The sequence below is a fragment of the Ictalurus punctatus genome, chromosome 1 (assembly GCF_001660625.3).
Source record: "Ictalurus punctatus breed USDA103 chromosome 1, Coco_2.0, whole genome shotgun sequence".
Lineage (NCBI taxonomy): Eukaryota > Metazoa > Chordata > Actinopteri > Siluriformes > Ictaluridae > Ictalurus > Ictalurus punctatus.
The window spans coordinates 9,159,832-9,169,169 of NC_030416.2; positions in this window are offsets into that span (position 1 = coordinate 9,159,832).

Consider the following 9,338-nt stretch of genomic DNA (forward strand, 5'->3'; position numbering starts at 1 on the left):
CACATCTTTAACACATCGCTCTCTACTGGCACATACCCTACCTCATTTAAGCAAGCCCGGGTTACCCCACTGCAATTTTCTCACACAGAACATTCAAGAGCAACCACTCCACGGAGTGGCTTCAAGAGCAACCACTCCACGGAGACTGCTCTGCTTTCCGTCACTGAAGCCTTACGACTAGCAAGAGCAACCTCTAGATCATCTGTCCTCATCCTACTTGACCTCTCTGCTGCTTTCGACACTGTGAATCATCAGATTCTCCTGTCATCTCTCTCCAGCCTGGGCATCACTGGAACGGTTCTGCGCTGGGTGGAATCCTATCTCTCTGACAGATCCTTCAAGGTATCATGGAGGGGAGGTATTTCTGAAACTCAGCAACTCACAACTGGCGTTCCACAGGGGTCAGTTCTGGGTCCACTACTCTTTTCTATCTACACCACATCTCTAGGGCAGGTGATTCAGTCTCATGGCTTCTCATATCATTGCTATGCTGATGACGCCCAGCTCCATTTGTCCTTCCAGCCTGACGATCCATCCGTCTCTGCATGCATCTCTGCTTGCCTTTCAGACATCTCGGTCTGGATGAAGGAAAACCATCTTAAAATTAACCTGGCAAAATCTGAGCTTCTCGTCATCCCAGCCTGTCCCTCAATCAACCACAACCTCACTGTACAGCTCGGCTCACTCACACTCATGCCAACCAGGACAGCCAGGAACCTTGGGGTGATTCTTGATAATGGCTTGACCTTTGCAGACCATATCTCAGCAACTGCAAGGTCCTGTAGGTTCATCCTTTACAACATCAAGAAAATCCGACCCTACATCACCATACAGGTTACACAGATTCTAGTCCAGGCTCTTGTTATCTCTAAACTGGACTACTGAAACTCACTGCTTTCAGGCCTCCCGGCCAGCTCCATCAAACCCCTTGAGATGATTCAGAATGCTGCAGCGCGCCTCGTCTTCAACCAGTCCAAGAGAACCCATGTCACACCCCTCTTCATCTCCCTGCACTGGCTTCCTGTAGCTGCCCGCATCAAGTTCAAGGCCTTGATGCTCACCTACAAGACCTTGTCAGGAACAGCACCCTCCTACCTCAACTCTCTCCTGAAGGCCTACGTTCCCTCTCGCAATCTGCGATCGATTAGCGACTGACGTTTAGCAGTTCCAACTCAGCGTGGCGCTAGGTCACTTTCGAAAACCTTCACACTAACTGTTCCTCAGTGGCGGAATGCACTTCCAATATCAATCCAGACCGCAGAATCTCTCACCATCTTCAAAAAACAACTAAAGACCCACCTCTTCAATGAACACCTAACAAAAAATTTAAAAATGCACTTACACCTCTACTCTGCACTTTGCTTCTTCTGGATTTCAATTAATAGATCTCGTATGGTAGCACTTCTTGTATTGTTCTCCGCTTGATATCGCTTTGCTTGTATCTTTCTCATTTGTAAATCACTTTCGATAAAAGCGTCTGCTAAGTGAATAAATGTAAATATAATGTAATGTTAATTTCTGTGTATTTGTAATTGTAGACAAACAGGGCAAGACATTTAATTTTAGCAGGAGGACATCTGCTAATAAGCATATAAGTTTTTATGTATTTCCAAAATTAAAAAATAATAATAATAATTTCTAGGTTTTAACTATAGATTAGCAACATTCTGGCCCTGCGATGGATTGGCACCCTGTCCAGGATGTCCCATGCCTTGTGCCCCTGGCATAAGCTCCAGGCTCCCCATGACCCAGTAAGGATATGCGGTACAGAAATTGGATGGATGGATGGAGAGCAACATACTGTATACTGTAGAGCAAAGGTTCTCAACCTTTTGTAACTAAAGCCCCTCCAAGCCTCCCCTATCATGTGGCATACACCTAATCTATAATCTGTTTTTATGACTTTTTATGAAACTATATAACAGACAGGTATGGAACATGAATGATATAAAATGTTTCTGAACACTCTAACTACTTTGAACAAGAGAACTAGGCTGTAATAACGTGGACTATTTTACATGTAAAACATGTTGCATTACTTTCATCATGCATTCTAAAAACATTCACAAACGAATTATGCAAATTGGGATGAAGGGCACATCTCATTAGCCATGACAGTGGGATAGATACTCTTGCTTCTGTTTACATTCACGTCTATCAGTACATTTACATGGACAACTAATAATCCGATATTAACCTGATTAAGACAATACTCTGATTAAGAAACTACCTTGTAAACACAGATTTCTGACGATCTTAATCCGACTAAAGTCATACTCGAAGTAAACGCAAATTGAATTAAGACATGTGGAGTATTCCTGTTTTAGTTGCATTATCGAAGACATGTACACACCTTAATCACACTATTAACATCGTGTGGGAGTTCCCTTTTTGAAAAGGAACTCCACGTTGCATTTAGAATAACACTATGGGAGCACCCCTCGCGCGCAACCGGTATCTGAAGATTGTGTAAAATCATGCCTGTTTAAATTAAGCGCGTTGCCTGATATATATATGGCACCTGTGAACCGCGTCATCAGCCTTATTATCTTCAGAGAGACTGCATGTCGGTTGTTTGTGTAAAGAACAAAAAGACGCTTCAGTTCTCAAAATCTCTGGACTTTTTGTGTGAAGTGTCTAGCTGCCACTGTCAAGGCAGCTAACTGTCTCAGGTCCGGGGGATCTCTTATGGATCCGGAAGAGGAGCACAGCGGTGGTCTCATATATTTACCACCAGGGAGGATTATGTCCGCGCCCCCTGTTCGGGCAGGGGCAACTAATTCTTCTCTGGGCAGAGGGAAAGTTTTGTCAGTGAGTGTAATGTACATTCTGGGCAACTGGAATGTGGGGGCAGACATCCTGAGGCCCAGGGATTGGTGGCTCCATCCACCGGTGGTGTAGTCCATATGGTGGAGGTTTGGCCAAGCGGGACTGCATGTGTTCACCTCTGAGGAGACAACACACTGTGGTTCACCCTCACTCCTCCCACACAATTAGGGCTGGAAGCCATGGTGCACATGTGGCTGAGGTCACATCTGTATGCTTTTCCCCCGACCACTCTGCTCACTCTGTTCTAGCGAGTGTTCACCAAGACAGTCTATGTCTGCTGCTAGTAGCACCTTATTGGCCAGCTCGAATATGGTTCTCAGAGATAATATCCCTGCTAGATGGCACACTTTGTGAGATTCCCATCCAAAGGGATCCACTGTAGACCCAGCGAACTGCGCAATAGCTACTATCCTGGAGTTCTTACAAGAACATTTCTTAGCAGGGTGGGCTCCTTCTTCAATCAAGGTTTATGTGGTTGCTATTTCGGCCAGCCACACCCCTGTTGATGGAGCCTCTGTTTGGCAACATCCTCTAACTTTGAGGTTCATGCGTGGTGTCAGGCATCTGAGGCCCATCTGTAGGCCACGCATACCTTCCTGGGACGTTTCTGTGGTCCTGGAAGGTCTGTCAGGTGCCCCATTTGAGCCCTTAGACCAGATCTACTATCTCAAGCCGGAAGGCTGATTTATCACCCTCGGCCAGAACTATGGAAACTGTGGGTCTGGTCCCTGAGGGGCACCATTCACAAGGAAATTGTATGCGCTCAAGTGGCAGCTTTTTGTCTTGTGGTGTGAGGAATGCCAGCTAAACCCAGTGAATTGCGCAATAGCTACAGTCCCGGAGTTCTTACAAGGATGTTTCTCAGCGGGGTGGGCTCCTTCTACAATCAGGGCTTATGTGGCCAAAATTTTGGCATGGTGTCAGGTGGCTGAGGCCCATCTGCAGGCAGCGCATACCTTCCTGGGACCTTCTGTGGTCCTGGAAGGTTTGTCAGCTTCTGCCTCTAAAGGTAGCTGTTCTGCGGGCCCTGACATCTCTCAAGCGAGTAGTAGATCTACACGCTCTCTCAATTGCTCCTTCCTGCCTTGCCTTTTTCCCTGGATTAACCAAGATCTTCCTGTATCCTAGGCCGGATTATATTCATAAGGTGCCTACATCTGTTGCCCAGCCTCTGGTGTTGCAGGCTTTCTGCCCTCCTCTGTTCCTCACACCGGAACAAGAGAGAATACACCAGCTGTGTCCAGTAAGGGCTCTCTGTACTTACATCCAGTACTCACAGTATAAAAATGTTTATTTTCACTATACCTCTAGTTCTCTTTGCAGAATAACAATGCTTGCTGCATGTTTCTCCAAACCAATCCTTTCTCCAAATGTCTCTCTTATTTCACTTTTTCCTTGTTTCTGCATAAAATACATAAGATAGACAGCTCTCGGGTCTATTGTAATGATACAGTGGGATTTTGGGACCAGTGTCCCACTTAGTATGGGATCACTCCAGGTGAAAGACTATGTTGTTTGTCAGCCTCGCTTTGATTTCTCCAAAAGCAATAGCACACAAAATACCAATTATTTTATACTGTAGCCTGCATTCTTTTTGAGTAGGACGAGAATGATGAGAACATGAGAATGATGAGATGAGATGATATTTTTTAACTTCTAAGAGATGCTGTCAGCTGTTTTGATGGCTAAACTAGAGTTTAGTAATGGCTTAAAAGAAACCCCGCCTATGAAGATTTGTCGGCCTTAACATGCAGTAATTGCCCTCTCCTACTAAAATACGTTGGAATACGTTGAAAACACACAAAATATTATGTTTAATACATATTTTAACTTACAGAGGCCGCCATTACATCTGCAGTGCAGTCTGAGTCGATGATGTAAAATGGTTTCAGTTTGAGCACTCTGAACCACACTCCAGAATAGCACCATTAAACAAAAATAATTAGCTACTAGCCCCTGCAACAGAAAAAGAATGCAACAATGTGTTGCTTTTGGCTGTGATTTTCTAGTTCTTGTGTTCTGTGATACAGGGGAAATCTGTAAATATAATCAAACCTGTAACCATGTTGTTAGTGCATTTTTTCTGTAAATTCTCATAAAGTAAAGCTCCTGTAAAATTAGCCTAAAACACCTAGCCAAGGCATACCCAAACTAAAATTAAAGCTGTTCTTGAACCATTTGGAGTACATGCATGGTTTTGGTCTCTTTTTGAAAGGTGGACTATATATACTTCATAACCGAATTGTTTGGACCTTTGCCAGTATAAGACTGTTATTGTCAGGATGTTACTGATCAGTGGATTACTATGAGGATTCATACGAGGTGAGTTGCCTCCATTTCGTAAGTGCTTGTTTGTATATCGGTGGTCTGACAGAGACGTTGATTGTAGCTGCTGTTTGTATCTTGAAATGGTTTATATTTATATTGAAGCACACAAATCTTAGCTTTCCAAAGATATGAGTACCTTCGTACACACAGAATCTGTGTAGATGGATTTGCTCATAACATGGTGACAGCGTGCTGACTGTTGGAATTTTAACAGGATAAAGTATACGACGGCGAGATAATAGCTGGTAATCTTTCAAATTATTGATATTAGAATATGTTTCATAATAAAACGATAGTTTAACTGACTGATGAAGGTATGTTTCATTATGGACAACTAAAAGATGGCATTTGCCTAAGACCCTAAGGTAATAATAAGGTAATACATCAAGATAAGAATAATAAGTTCCTATACAGCTAACTACATCTAGATCATTTCATGTGTGACTAGAGTGCCTGTAATCCAAACACAGACTGAATAAACTTAAATATATATAAGTATATTTCCTCTCTAACATAAAAACAATCCCTGTTAATAGTAATGCTGAGATATTTCTACACATTTTAGACAGTTTATCACTTTAAACCATATATTCAAGAAATATTATTTATTACAATGGTTAAGAAGAAAAACATAAATTTATACCATGCATAGTTCAAATATTTCATTTTTGTTTCACTTTTGTTTTCTTTACAAATTTATGGTCAGGTGTTTCTTCCATTAATAGACGCAGTGTAACAACAGAAAGACTGAGATGGATGCAAATGCAGTAGAGGCAGTTTAATCACAATCGGCAGACAAATCCAGAACATGAGGCAAGTTCAAGGTCAAAAACAGGAAAAGGCTCAGACGATCATCAAACAGCACAATGTGGAAAAACCAAAATACAGAAACCAGGAAACAATCCTAGTCAAAAACCAGCGTACGTGATACGTGAACAAAAGACTTGTTAAGATCAGAGTTAACACTACTGAGTTTTACTTTGTAACCGTTTGAATGTCCAAGATCTATTTATATAGAGTTTGAGTGTAATTGGAAACACGTGTGCTCGATTAGAACTCTCTGTGGATTGTAGTCTGTGGTAGCCATACCTGTATGGCTGAAATGTTTGTAAATGATTGTTGATTTTGGACTCTTGGCATTTAAAAAAATCCATTCACAAGTGTATCCGGGTCTGCACATATATTGCACTGCTACTAAATACTGACATAATCTATTGATAGAGAAGACTGAAAATATACAGCTAAATACTTTTGCAGTAAGTTGTGTCAGCCCCATAAATAATTTGTAGAGCTGTAACTTCAAACAATAGATTGTCAGCTGTCCCATTCACTAACATGGGAATGGGTTTGGTTAAAAATCTTACTGCAGCCAGCCATTAGATGCACTGAACAAAGGGAATATGCAGTCAGTCAGATTTAAGAAAAAATACTATTTATATTTTACATAAAATATTTAGATTTTCATCAAAATGTGATTTCATTGCTTATATTAAATTTAATTTAAACAAGTATCTAATATACTGTTTAGAATTATGTGTTGTGAGTGTGATCAATTCACAGGGTCCTAGGTTCGAGCTCAGGTGAGAGTGCAGTGTTTGATTGTATTCCAGGGTTTTGAAAAAGCATGATAAATTCATGCTAGCTGTATGAATACAAACTGTTTTAATGTACACATTTGGTTGCCAGTTTCCACCATAATGTATTAGTTTTGGAATGTTGAGAATGTGATTTAAAAACAGATTTGAAGACGGTCCGAGGCAGGCAAGACCAGGATTAATATTTATATTTAAGATTTTATATATTTCCCAAAGATTTATGAACCTGACTGTAAATTTCAAGACAACTGACACGTTTTACACAACACAGCTTTTATTTGTTTAGAAAGAAATATGACATATTAAGAATTTCCAAAAAAACAATGTCCTCATACATAGAGTAAAGATGACTTAATGTAGCATTAGATTCAACAAAAGCTAAAACCTACTGTTTATATATCTATAATGATTGCAAACATAAAGTCCTGAACCATTGCTGTAATAATTGACAAAGAACTGGACAAGAATTTGAAAGACAAAAGTCAAATGATAATCCTTAAAACATTTTAAGCAAAAATACATTGATTGCATTCAAATATATATTTATATCTTACAGATAACTCCAGTAAAACCAGCTCATGAAGCACATGTTAACATTAGCAACTGTATAACAGTGTCTGAAACCCTTTATGTTCTACTGAATCTATTTTAATCGTGGTTCCAGTGATGGACTGTGATCACCCACTGTGGTTCTAATGGGCCCTTATCTATGGTCATTCCTGAAAAGCCCAACAGAAAACCCCTTTTCCTCCAAGTGTTTATAAACTGAAGTGCATTTCAAAATACTTTCTTTCAGTGCCAATAAAGAAGACCACAACGATGTACGATATCATTACTTTAGAATGGACCACATTCAAGAAATTACAGTAAACATATTTACAACCAGTAGTCAATACAATAATAAACAAATGCATTAAATAAAAACAGCCAATAAAATCATAACAAAATTAACAAAATTAAACATAAAAGTAAACACACACACACACACACACACACACAGATATATATATATATATATATATATATATATATATATATATATATATATATATATATATATATATATATATATATATATATATATATACATTTTGGTCAGACATGAAAAAATAAATGCACCTCTGACAGAGGTTTAAATGCAATTTCAATTTGCAATGCAGATGTTGTACAGAACTTGTCATATGCTTAATATTCTTCAAATGGTTGCTGTTGAAAAGCCCTTTAATCATTCTCAAAATATTTAGTATCTAGGTAACGCTGTACATCAATAAAGTATTTTAAAGTCAGGATGACAATATACAATTAAATACTTTGTCTTGGTCGTGTCTGGATATTTTGTAATCCTACCAGAGTAAATATATAAATGTAATCTAGCTGTAACATACATTTGTGTGTTTTAATCATCTCAGTCTCTATCTATGAAATTGTCTTTTAAATTTAATTCCCGAATCTTCCTGGAATTCATCAATTAGCCAAACAACTCGCTCCTGTTTGCTCGGGTGTGCATGTATGAGCAGAGCCTGTCTGTATAAAACAAACACTACTCCTGCACTTCTTCTCACTATTGAGAATCCAATCTAGCTTATTCAGAACTAAATTAAGGATAGTGTTGGTAAGTGGACAGCCAGGCAGCAAATGTCTGAGTTTCCCAGAAGAGCCTTGGACTTCTGGAAGAAGGCGCCCCAGAATACGGAACTTGGTTGGGGGGACAGAGGACCTCAAGTCTTTATGAAGTTCACGGCTTGTCTCAAGGAAAGAAAACTTTATCTCTTGTATGCCTTTCTCAGATGTCACAGTGAGATATTTATCAAGATTTTTTTCTGGCTTTTCCTTGATATAGGGGGAAATGTATGCACTAAGGCGCTTGGCTAAAATTTGAGAGAATATCAAATATTCTGCACTGAAGACATATCTGTCTTGTGAACGATAAGATTCTTAAAGCTTCAGATACATGATTTGTCTTTAACATGTTGTTGTAAGTTGTCTTTAAGCTTTCTGTCACTTGGCATCGATTGCTTTTATAGTAGTCCACTTGCTTTTCAGCAGGTCTTTATTCTTGTGAGTCAGCCAAAGTCTTGATGGCACTCAGGATTTCTGCCCCACTAATCTTCCCTGATATCCTGTTGGGTGTTCTGTTATTTGGAATTTGTTTAAAAAACAATGAAACTTTTGGAAGTGTTTTTTCCATCTGTTGCTGCACTTCAGGTTCCAGGACAACTGGATTATGATCAGAAATGTCATCGTCCTGTACAGTGATATTACGTGCTTGTACCAGGGTGTCATTGTGCAAGAAAAACATGTCTATTCTGGAGTGACTCTCATTTTGACTTCGTGTAAAGCCCTCATCAGCATAGTGTAAGTATGACCAAGTGTCTCTGAGATTCAGAGAAACAGTAAAGTCTTCTAAAACATCTCTAAATGTTGAAGGCCTTAAAGTTGAAGAACTCCGATCAAAGCTGGGATGTAAAACTTTGTTGAAATCACCTCTAACCACTAGCACACCCTCAGCTGTCTCCATCAAATATTATTTTAATCTACCTAAGACAAGTCTGTCTGCCTTATGATTGTACACAATAACAAGAGTGT